Genomic DNA, 13,416 nt, shown 5'->3' with positions numbered 1-13,416 from the left:
GCAGGCATTCACTGTTTATTCTTCCCAAGTCTATGCCTTGCGCTTATGAATTTAGGCGAGTTCGCTCTGCTTTGAAAAGTGGTTTCTGTAGGCTTCATCATCAAGTTTTTTCCTGTATTTCTCCTTCTAACTCTTGTTAAAACCAGCTATAGTCTCTTGGGTGTCTTTGCTCACAACGGTTAACTTTGAGTTGCAGCAAAATTGGACAGCTCCCACCATGTAAAACATAAGACAAAGACGTCCTGAGGATTGATGTAACGACGCTTTTTCTTCAACACTCTGGCCGATGATGTACGTTAGCTCGTCCTCTGGCTCAACTCCGTAGGGCCGTCGAGTAACACTTTTGATAATACTATCTAGGCTGTTTGTGCTGGAGGTTGTGTTGTTGCCGCCCTCCGTTGCCATCTTGTTCGTTGAACTACCATCTAGAGCACAACACCACTCATTACGCATTATGCCTTATTTATCTTCGCGCATACCTGCTACCATCTCCACATACTGTCCACTCCCTTCTACTAATTAAGGAAAAAACGAAGACAGTCTGAGTGTATTTATTGAGGAAAGTCTGAAGCATGAAAGGGAGAATCATCTCTCCCTAGTAAACTTTTCTAATTTCGCATTTACCCTGTCAATGGAAGTTACAATCCCATCGCTGGAAGCCTTGGAACCCGGAACAGGAGGACGATGATGGTTACTTACAGTGTTGAGCTGTAAGGTAATGAGCAAGACTCGTATGTCGTCGACGGCGGTTATGGTCTTAGATGTTCTTGATATTGATAAATGTGTTGAAAATGTCGGAATAAGAGCAATCCAATTATATATAGGATATGTGGAAGCGAAAACCTGTTGAAAAATGAGTGATGGATTGGCACAAAACAGTTTGTGGATAGGCATGCGGATGACTGGAACGCCTAATTGTATAGTTCGCATGAAAGCACTTAGTGCCACACTGCGCTTGTTGCTTATATATTCTAGGTATACCAGATGTAAATATGGCATGCCTATGACAATTCGTGTTCTGATACAGCAAATCTAGCACGGATCTCGCATAGAAAATGATGTATCCACAGTAAAAGTATTCTACGGTCTTGTCTATATAAATACCCATTTCTTCATCCTTATTGGCTCTTCGTTGGCGGATTTATCTCCAGTCTTTACCAGTGGCAGTGTAGAGTGCTGAGGCACTTACATCGTAGTTAGTATTCCAGAGAAATTCTCATTACCGTTTTTATATATTCTCATATACATGCTATATGTAAACGGGATCAAATCATTGACACGTTCCCAAAGAATCCTTCAACTAGCAAACATCCTCCCTTTTCCTTTCTCTCATTTAGTCGCTTTTCCAATACCCTTTTCAGCTCCTCTTTCTTTCTCATTGTCTACTTCGATTCCAAGCTTAGCCTTGGGCCATTCGACCGCTTCCATGATGACAAGCCGGAACGAGAGATTGTCTTTGCCAGAAAAAAACAGCCTTGGTACCTGCCCATAAATCTCTTACACTCAGCAGTCAGCCGAATCCTTCCCCATACGCCGTCAGTTGTTTCTTCTGGTTTTGATGCTATGTCATGCCTATTTAAATGGACTGTATGTTAACCGGAAATTCAGGTTGTAATTTCAGCTCAATCCAAGTGGCACTCTTTTGTGACCTCTCCTCCCCTTCTAATCACTTCTTTCTGTTGCCAACGTCAATATGTTGACGATACTTGCGGTGTTACTGCTGTCGACTTCTAGAGCCATGGCCCAATTCTTCAACGCAGTTGGGTCGATCACTTCGATCATTCACAGTAGGATATGCAGTGTGTTGGACCATGGCACCAAGGTTGGTCTACGTTGTCTTGCAAATGTCAATTGACTGACATAGTATGGCACGCATAGGCTGACAACGCGACTGACATGACCCCCGTAACAACTCGAACTTATCGGAAATGTATTCGTGCTAATGCCCCCAGCGCAGTCCTACTCCGTCCTGAAGGCACTTGTGCGATCAAGAACACTTCCTATCGTAAGCATAGTAGAAAGTTTGCTTTCCGGCTTGAAGGTTTAATCGTTGTCCATGTAGACGGTACGTCACTGAGGATGCTACTCCTGATAATTATGGTTCTAACAATGACATTCTCAGGTTCATTCAATTAAAGCTTTTTGGCCTTCCAAGATGTCGATGGCTTTTCCTTCTGCTCTAGCAATGTTACTATTACGGTATTAACCAGTGCATCAATTAACCCAAAAGGGATTGTTGACCTGCTCAATTGGTCAACTTATGCACTGCCTATATACTGTTGTTACAGACTGTAACACCGCCCTAGAAGAACAGGTGGCGAGCCTTCTCCATCACCAGAGCGAACAGGATAAAGAAATCACAACGCTTCGTCAAGAGAATGACGATTTGTGCCATGAATTAAATACCAACAATTATATAACATGCATTGAACCAAAAAGGTCACAACGATGCAAGCGGAATTGCATCATTATTTGTTGGCTATATCCCCTGAAATACCCAGAGTATTACAATTTGCGAGAACAGCTATACCAAGTTAGCATCGCAAAACTCCAAGAAGAAGATCAGAAGATTAGATCAGCCTCGAACCCAGCCACCGAACGACGCGCAGAGCCAAATGTCGCTCAGCCGGAGTTCTACTCTGGTCAACGTGATCAGCTTGTTAGATTCTTAACCCAGGTAAAGTTGGTAATTACCCTCCAACCCTCACGCTTCATCACCGAGACAGATAAGATCTTCTACACAGGTTCCCTTCTTCGAGATGCAGCCTTCACATGGTTTCAACCATATACGGTGACTGTCAGAATCCGTAGGTTGGATCCTTATGAGATGAAGTGGGTGCCGCTGGTTTTGATAATCGTGTTGGCAGGACGAGGCAAGACAAGGTGAGGCAAGGCAAGGCAGGACACGACAAGGCAAGACAAGGCAAATGTTACAGTTCCACTGTAACCCCACGGAGATGGGTGGAAGTCCGACAGGGAGGAGTGTGTATGTTACAGTCCTTACTGTAACCTTGCGAAGATGGAAGGAAGCCCGCTGGTGGAGGTTGTGTATATAGTTTATATTTGTATCTCTGTTTTCTCTTTTTCTTTTATAATTATATTAATGCAAGTTGGAGAGTAATTTGCTCTACGCCTGTTCTGATATAATACATACTCTTGTGCAACCTAGAACCCAGAAACCGGGAACCAAGAACCCAGAAACCGAGAACCAAGAACCAAGAACCAAGAACCTAGAACTAAGCCGCCATACCCGACCTGCGACAAAGACAGAGTTGAGCAGGCGCTAACAACAATATCAATGTCAAACAAGAAAATCAAGATAACAAGGAAGTTTACAAAACTCCCTTCGTGAAAGCCGAAAAACGCTTCGTAACTCCAGAACGTTTTGACGGTAGCAATTCGACCTCGTTGAGTTATTTTCTCTTCCAGTGTCGCAGCGAATTTGCTCAAAACCCAATCGGTTATACGTCAGAAGAGTCGAAGGTATGTGTAATGAATACAGTTGTGTAAGAATATCAAGTTAAGTATCCTGGTTATGCTATCGGGAGTTAATTAACTAATTAATTACTTGTAAGATAACTCGCATCCTAGTTCCTGTATCTGTGTATTGGGTTATTGTATTTGACTTGTGTATAGCATAGCATAGCTTGGACTTTACATATATATAAACAGGAAGTCTTAAACTTACCTTTCCCCAGAGATGTATCACACGTCTACATCACTATTACCTTGTCTCATCTATCTTGTTTCATCCACCTTGTCCCAGTAACGAGAACACAGTCAGAGACACTACTCACATACCAAACTACGGATCCTCATCACTGAGATCCTGACATCAACCCTATCGAGCATTTATGGCATTACCTCAAGAAAGAACTGAAAAGGGAGGAAAATGAGCCCCAGGGCATGTTAGAACTTTGGGAGAGGATTGAAAAGGTTTGGGATGAGATACCGGTCTCAATCTGCCAGAGCCTTATAGAGAGTATGCCACGGAGGATACAGGCAGTTCTTCGTGCCAAGGGAGGCTATACAAAGTATTAGAAACATGAATTTATGTTCTCAAAAAACAGGGAGCAAAATGTTTCAATGTGGCCTCTGTTTTCAAAGCCGCATAGCTCAGCCATAAATACAGTTAATGACGTCACTGAAGATGCGTTGTAGAGCTAAGAAATAACTGTACCTTGCATCGAGATTCAATAGCTGCTGTTGCTATCGTTCGGAAGTTATTGGTGATCCAATCCAAAAAAAAAAAACATTGAAACATTTTGCTCCCCACTGTACTGTTGTTACAGACTGTAACAGACTTGTTACAGTTCTGTAACAATAGGTTATAAGCAATGCATAAGTTGGTGTTCGAGCACCATTAACAATCCTTTTGCGGGTAATTGATGCATTGGTTAAACCGTTACAAATTAATGGTGCTCAGCCTTGGCAGACGCTCGTGGGTTCAAACCGTAGATGGGGTGAAAGATTTTGCACTTTCGTGTTCGACCCCGAATCCAGGTGACGTATCACCTTCTAGTATCGAGTGATCTAGTAAACCTAGGAACCCGCGTCTCGTCCAGGGTGTTTGACCTTCAGCGAGTGGACAGGCACCTCTAAGGGTAGTCATCGAAAGGAGTGGCTATCTAGACCTGCCGAAAGTCCCATGGAGGTTGAACGGAGGACCTTATGACCTAGCGTTGTGACTCACCAGGAGGCTCGTCCTTCCAGAGTGAAGGAAGTCAGACTGTTACAGTTCTGTAACAATAGGTTATAAGCAATGCATAAGTTGGTGTTCGAGCACCATTAACAATCCTTTTGCGGGTAATTGATGCATTGGTTAAACCGTTACACGTCCGTAGATTACTACTTGCAGTCCACGAGCGCGCATTTTGATCAACTTCTCATCGATCATCATGCCCTCCATGATCTTTTCACGCAATGAAAGGTTTCTCTGAACAGGATTCGTGTATTACGGTATTAACCAGTGCATCAATTAACCCAAAAGGGATTGTTGACCTGCTCAATTGGTCAACTTATGCACTGCCTATATACTGTTGTTACAGACTGTAACAGTCTGACTTCCCTCACCAGAGGGCCAAGTCCACTGAAGAGCCAGAACTTCGGTCTATAAGGTCCCCCATTTAACCTTCGTTGTAACTGCCGCAGCTCTAAGCAACCACTCCCTGGATGATCACTATTAGCAAGGTGCCGTCCACGCAAGGGTGAAGGTAAAATGCCTTGGAGGTGGGTTCCTAGGACAAAGACAACTACGTCATCTAGGTTCGGGGCTGAGCCATGAAAAGTGGAATATCTTTTCACCCCGCTGGGATTTGAACCCAGGATTCCTACCAAGGGTGAGCAGGTCAATTTATTACGGTATTAACCAGTGCATCAATTAACCCAAAAGGGATTGTTGACCTGCTCAATTGGTCAACTTATGCACTGCCTATATACTGTTGTTACAGACTGTAACATCGTGCTCACTGTGACTCCTCTTATACACTTTTCTACTTCTTTCTCTTTCCACTCCTCCATAACAGGTAACAGTTGTGCAAAACTAGAAGGGTTAGTTGCTTCATCCATCGATACGCCTTTACCTATGTGGTAATCTGGTCTGCGTGAAAGTGCGTCAGCAGCATCGTTTTCACGACCCGGTCGATAGTATATTTGGAAATTGAACTCAGCAAGTTCATCCAGCCATCTTCCTTGTCTGCGTCCTAGTTGACGCTTCTGTTACAGTCTGTAACAACAGTATATAGGCAGTGCATAAGTTGACCAATTGAGCAGGTCAACAATCCCTTTTGGGTTAATTGATGCACTGGTTAATACCGTAATAGCTTCACCATGAAGTATTCGAGGTTTTTGTGGTCCGTAATGACTTGAATCGGTCCCGGACAGCTCAGCAGCCAATGGCGCCATTCTCTAAGAGCATCTACAATTGCTAGTAGTTCTTTTTCACCTACAGAATATCGGCGTTCAGTATCAGACATAATGCGTGACCAATAAGCCACCGCATGTTTTGTCAAACTTCCCGTATGTGCATTTTCGAAATATTGAAAGGCAACAGCACCTACCGCACAATCCGACGCATCCGTTTCGAGTATGACTTGCTGCGAGTTATCGTATAATTTCATGACCGGATCAACTGTAAATGCATTTCGCAGCACTTCAAATGATCTCTGGCAATCGTCTGACCATTCCCATTCAACATTTTTACGTAGGAGTCTTGACATAGGACCTGCCATGTGAGCATAGTCTTTGATAAATCTTCGGCACCAACTGGAGAATCCAAGGAACTTTCGTAGCTGCTTCTGTGTCTTTGGGGTTGGCCATTCTACTACCGCTTTGATCTTGTTATCAGGCAACTGTGTCTTGCCGTGTGATACCCTATGACCTAGAAAGGTTATTTCTTCCTGCTGCCACTCACATTTTGTTGCATTTACCACAAGCTTGTTTTCCCACAGGCGACGCAGCACTTCGTAAACTAAGGCAGTAAGCTCCTTCATTGTGTCTGCATAGACAACAATGTCATCCACATAAACAACCACGCCTTCATCCAATAAGTCCTCAAAGATATCATTGAGAAAATACTGAAAACTAGCGGGGGCATTGCACAACCCGTCTCGAACAACAAGAGAATCGTACGTACCATACCTCGTCTTCAGCGCCGCCTTGATCTCATCTCCCTCTCTGATGCGCAACAGTTGGTATGCGCCTTTCAAATCAAGCTTTGTAAATACTCGGCCAGTTTGAAGACGTTCGACTAGGGCATCTGAGCGAGGTATCGGATAACTGCTCTTGATTGTCTTGTTGTTGATTGCCCTGTAATCTGTCACCACACGGTACGGTACTTTACCTTGTTTTGGGATCAAGAAGACAGGAGAGCCATATGGTGATTGAGACTTTCGCAATTGGCCACTAGCAAGTCCATCTTTTATCCATTGCCGGAGGAAATCTTCTTCAGGACGCGACATTGGATAAATGCCTGTCTTCTTAACTTCCGCGTCCGGGATCAATTCGATTTTCAAGTCATATTTTGGCCGGCTGGGTGGAAGTGCTTTACTTCTGCTTTCCCTAAACAAGTCAAGGAACTCATGGAATGGAAATGAAACAACTTGCTTGATTTCTTCCAATTCTTTGTCTCTTTGCTTTGTATTTGTTTTACTTTCATGTATCCACTCTGTTTTATTTGATCGTACAATGCGAATCGAAGACTTCCAATTGTTTTTCTTCAATGTAATCGCATTTGCACCTGTGACTAGGGAACTTGGTTGCCTAAAAGTCACTGTAAGTGTGTCATAGTCAATCTTTAAACCATTTTTCGACATAAAATCGTCACCCAATAACATCTCTGGGCCATTAAATGGTAAGATGTCGGCTCTAACTGGAATGGGTGGTTTGCTCGAATCGATATTTATCCATAATTCGGTAAACCTAAGACTGTCAAATTGTTTTTGGTGACCATCCAGATACAGTGGGCGCCAAAATGTTTCAATGTTTTCTTATTTTGGATTGGATCACCAATAACTTCCGAACGATTGCAGCGGTAGCTATCGAATCACGATGCAAGGTACGACTACTCCTTAGCTCTACAACGCATCTTCAATGACGTCATAGACTGTATTTATCGCTGAGCTACGCGGCTCGGAAGACAGAGGCAACATTGAAACATTTTGGCACTTTTTTTTTGAGAACATAAATTCATGTTTTTAATACTTTGTATAGCCTCCCTTGGCACGAAGAACCGCCTGTATCCTCCGTGGCATACTCTCTATAAGGCTTTGGCAGACTGAGACCGGTATCTTATCCCAAACCTTTTCAATCCTCTCCCAAAGTTCTAACATGCCTTTGGGCTCATTTTCCTCCCTTTTGAGCTCTTTTTTGAGGTAATGCCATAAGTGCTCGATGGGGTTGAGGTCGGGAGACTGAGCGGGCCACCGCAAAGTACTCATGTTGCAACTTTGAAGCCACTCGCTAGCTTTTTTGCTCGTATGTTTAGGATCATTGTCATGTTGAAAAATGATCTTGGAGCGGTTGAGGGCATAGTATTCGATGGTTTGTTGTAGTTCGTCCTCCAATATTGCACAATAGAGGTCCGCATCCATCTTTCCCTCAATCTTGGCTGCATAGCCCACTCCGTACCATGTCATACATCCCCAAATCATGACACTTCCACCACCAAACTTCATTGTTCCAACGACCGATTTCTCATCCAAGCCAGATCCACTACTAATCCACGCCCTGTTGTTTCCATCTGGGCCTAGGCGATTGATCTTGGTCTCGTCTGACCATATGACCCGTTTCCAGTCATCCACAGTCCAGTCTTTGTGCTGTTCTGCAAACTCCATTCTTGCACGCCTGTGTTGTGATTTGAGGAGTGGCTTTTTTTTCTTCGTAACGTTTTTAAACCCAGCGTTTTTCAGGCACCGTCTAATTGTATTTACAGATGCGTTGTTGCCGGTTATGGTGTTGGCCATCTTTGTTAGTTCTACAGCATCTTTTGCCTTGTTACGTTGGATTAAAGAGGCTACCGAATCAATTTCAGATTGGGATAATTTCGATTGGCGGCCTCTAGCTCTTGGAGTATCCGACGGAAAGTGCTTAAAGTGGATGCGGCTGATAGTACTGGCGCTTAGGCCTAGTTCTAAGGCTATTTGCCGGTACGAACGGCGGGTATGTAGCAATGAGATCGCTTTGTTGACTTGGGTAGTAGAAATAGCGCGCATGATTATTGTTCAGGCAGCTGAGCACAAACGTCTCCCTTTTTATACCATCGCACTACTGATGCGGGATGACGCTACATGCGGAATGACGTATTGAAGAGGTGACGTCATTCAGGGCCGTGTTGATGGAGCTATAACGAGTTTTGTATTTTCAAAAAAAAAAGTGCCAAAATGTTTCAATGTTGCCTCTGTTTTCAAAGCCGCATAGCTCAGCAATAGAGACAGTCTATGACGTCATTGAAGATGCGTTGTAGAGCTAAGGAGTAGTCGTACCTTGCATCGTGATTCGATAGCTACCGCTGCAATCGTTCGGAAGTTATTGGTGATCCAATCCAAAATAAGAAAACATTGAAACATTTTGGCGCCCACTGTATTTCATCGTTACTTTCGACTTATAGCAGGATATCTGTGCCGATTTCAATAGTGCACTTGTTGGTTGGATGAAACAGCCACTGGAACCGGTATCTAACAGCGCAATAACATTTTTGTAAACTATTTTGTCACTACTCAGACGTATTTCTACCTCTGGTTGTTTATTAGTACGCGACAACGGTAAAAACCCAGGAGATAGACGTGTCGGTGGCTCAGAATTGGATGAAGGGTAAGGAAGTTTACTCACTTCCTCTGTTTCATCTTCCTCCTCCACTTCCATCTGCACCTGCCTAACCATCTTTTTCCCAGTCTTGCAATGCTCTGCTATGTGACCCGGGGCTCTGCATCTTAGACAGCGGTGATTCATCCTTCTCCATTTCTTTTCCTTGTCCGCCAGCTGCCCATCAATCCATTCTACTGGTGGATCACCCGGAATCATTGCTGGGGTGGTGTAAGTACCCGATGGCTTTGCTTTGAAAGATACATGACGGTTCTCAGAGTTTTGACGGTATGTTTCCTTTTTTATTTTCTCCAGTTTCCTCCAGAGTTCGTCCTTTTTTATAGCCTCGGATCTAAACTCCTCAAAATCTGTCCACTCCTCTGCTTCTTTCAACTCCATTCTTTCCAATACTTCAATCCTCAAAGCCTTTTCTGCCAACCTAATAATGATAGGCGCTGGGTAATCGCTAACTACGGCTCGGTAACGATCAAATTCCAGGAACATTTGGCGTGCTGTCTGAGAATTTTGACGGATATTCTCTAGCTTTTCTAATGCCGTCTGGCGCTTTTTTGGATCTCCCCAGCCTTCAGTCAGGAACTTCGCGAAGGCTTCGAAGTTATTTCTCCACACACAGGAATCCTCCTCCATGTACGCAACCACCGTCTCGGCTACTGGTCCAGCTAAGAAATTCGCCGCAAAGCATACTGTCAGGATCTCAGTGATGAGGATCCGTAGTTTGGTATGTGAGTAGTGTCTCTGACTGTGTTCTCGTTACTGGGACAAGGTGGATGAAACAAGATAGATGAGACAAGGTAATAGTGATGTAGACGTGTGATACATCTCTGGGGAAAGGTAAGTTTAAGACTTCCTGTTTATATATATGTAAAGTCCAAGCTATGCTATGCTATACACAAGTCAAATACAATAACCCAATACACAGATACAGGAACTAGGATGCGAGTTATCTTACAAGTAATTAATTAGTTAATTAACTCCCGATAGCATAACCAGGATACTTAACTTGATATTCTTACACAACTGTATTCATTACAGGAGCTCCCTCTTCAAGGGCGAAGTCCTCTGAGCATCAGAGAGTATCGAGGTTAGCTCTGCTGCCTTGATTTGCGAGTTCTTTTGATTACTCTTCTCGTAGGAGTAATGGCAGGAAAGTGATGGTCAGAGTTCCTATATTTTCTTCTGAATTTTGCAAACGAAGTGGTAAGTTTGACAGCTTCCCAAGGTTCCCACGAATTGTGTTCCTCCGAAAAGCCTCTCCATTTTACGAGATACTCACAAGTTTCCGTGTCTTCATTATATCTTGAGTCTAAGATGTCATCGACAAACCATTCCTCTTCACCGTCTACGATGACAGGCAGTGGCAGTTCTTGGCTCTGCGCCTCATGACCTGGTCGTACTGGCTCTAGACATGTCACGTGGAATACCGGATGGATGTTCATGGATGCCGGAAGGTCGAGCTTGAATGACAGAGGCGAGGGAGTGTTTTCGATGATAGTAAAAGGTCCTAGGAATTTCTGATCAAGCTTCGCAGAAGGGCGAAGCGAAGTAATATTCTTTGTGTTGAGAAAGACTTGATCACCTACTTTGAATAACGGGGTGTTTCCTGCCGAACCTATGTCTTTTCTTTTCCTATCATAATACTTTGCTTGGTTCTCCTGAGCTTTCTTCATATTCTCTGCTAGCTTGGTATGTGTTTCCTTGAGTTTGTTGACCTGATCTGTTGCCGCAGGGACTGATGTTGGGGATGTATTCGTATTCGGTATCGTACTAGGCATAGTTGTTAGCGAAAACGGACTATACGGATGATACCCATGGTTCGCCTCGAACGGCGATAGTCCAGTAGACGTATGAATGGCGTTATTGTATGTGAACTCCGCTAGGTCTAGTAGCGTAGTCCAATCGTCTTGGTTATAACTGCAGAAGGTCCGTAAGTATTGCTCCAAGATTTGATTTACCCGTTCTGTTTGTCCATCCGTTTGAGGATGAAAAGCAGTTGAGAAGTTTGGCTTGGTACCTAAGCTTTCCAGGAACGCTCGCCAGAAGTTGGAAGTAAAGATAGTACCCCTATCTGATACGATGTCTGCGGGAATACCGTGAAGTCTCATAATATTTTGTCGAAACATCACAGCCAGCTCGGTAGCACCAAAACCATCCTCCTTGTAGGGTGCAAAATGTGCCTGCTTGGAGAAGCGATCCACGAATACCATAATTGCGTCGAAACCTGACGATAAAGGCAGTTTGACTATGGCATCCATCGATATGGAGTGCCATGGGCGAGGGGGAATTGGTAAGGACTGGAGGGGACCGTATGGTTTATGTCGTGCGGGTTTGTTCCTTGCACATGTGTGGCAACCAGCTACGTATTTGTTAATAAAACCTCTCATGCCTGGGAAGAAACAATATCTAGATATAAGACTAAAAGTCTTGCTTTGTCCCAGGTGTCCAGCTGTAGGCGCGTTGTGTGCTTGATGACATATATCTAGCTTTAGTTGGTGGTCTTGTGGAATGAGTATTTTCTTGTTGTAATAGACGACATTATCCTGTATTGTATGTAGAGCAATCTTGGTGTTGATATCCGAAGTTCGGGGTTTGTTTGGATCTTGTAAATACGGCAATAATTCTCGGATGGCTGGGTCTTCTCGTTGTAACGTTTCGATTCGCTTTATTGTATCTGAGATGGTATCCTCTGTGATAGTGTCAGTGGCAGAGATCACGAACTGACCTGGCTTTAAGAGCGCTCGGGGAGGTGCATCGGCAGCTCTACTCCCCCCTTGCAGGTCTTGACGTCTCGTCAAGGCATCTGCCTTGCCCATCTGAGCGCCAGAGCGATACACGATCTTGAAATCATAGTTGGCGATGTTACAGTCCTTACTGTAACCTTGCGAAGATGGAAGGAAGCCCGCTGGTGGAGGTTGTGTATATAGTTTATATTTGTATCTCTGTTTTCTCTTTTTCTTTTATAATTATATTAATGCAAGTTGGAGAGTAATTTGCTCTACGCCTGTTCTGATATAATACATACTCTTGTGCAACCTAGAACCCAGAAACCGGGAACCAAGAACCCAGAAACCGAGAACCAAGAACCAAGAACCAAGAACCTAGAACTAAGCCGCCATACCCGACCTGCGACAAAGACAGAGTTGAGCAGGCGCTAACAGGCGAGTACTTCTGCCCAGCGAGCCTGACGACGATTCAGCACCTTCGAAGTGGTAAAATACTCAAGATTCTTATGGTCTGTATAAACCGTGATTTCTTTTGATCCTTCTAGATATGCTCGCCATTCCTTAAAAGCCCAAACGATTGCCAGCATTTCCTTATCATATATCTCATAGTTTAGTTCGACGTCCGTGAGCTTCCTGGAATAGAATGCGATAGGCCTAAGTTGGTTTCGTTCGTCTGGATGGGATATGATACCTGCAATGGCGTAGTCAGAAGCATCAGTCTCGATAACTATGGGTTGACTGGGAGAGAAGTGCTGGAGGATTGGCGCGGTCGTAAAAGCTTTCTTCAGAGTCAGGAATGCATCCTCGGCCGCTTCTGTCCATTCAAACATCACATCTTTCTTTGTCAAAGCCGTTAATGGCGTTGCAATCTTGGAATATGACTTGATAAAACGACGATAGAAGTTTGCAAAGCCCAAAAAGGACTGAACGCCTTTGACATTCCTCGGAGTTTTCCAGTCGGTGATAGCCTCCACCTTTTTTGGATCCATTTTGATGCCGTCTTTCGACGCGATGAATCCCAGGAAACCGATTTCACTTTGAAAAAATTGACATTTGCTGGCATTCGCCCATAATTGATTTTCTTTTAGCTTTTTCAGTACTTGGTTCACATGTACGACATGCTCTTCTCGGGTTTTACTGAAGATCAGTATATCGTCCAAGTATACAATTACCGATAAGTCCAGGTATTCACGGAGTACGTCGTTTATTAGATTTTGGAACGAGGCAGGAGCGTTGGTAAGTCCAAACGGCATAACCTGATACTCGTACAGTCCGTATCGTGTTCTAAACGCTGTCTTCCATTCGTCTCCTTTTTGATACGAATTAAGTGATATGCGGCGCGAAGGTCGATCTTCGAAAACCAGGAAGCTTCTGA

The sequence above is a fragment of the Cryptococcus depauperatus genome, chromosome 1, assembly GCF_001720195.1.
Source record: "Cryptococcus depauperatus CBS 7841 chromosome 1, complete sequence".
Lineage (NCBI taxonomy): Eukaryota > Fungi > Basidiomycota > Tremellomycetes > Tremellales > Cryptococcaceae > Cryptococcus > Cryptococcus depauperatus.
Note: the sequence above shows the minus strand (reverse complement) of the source record.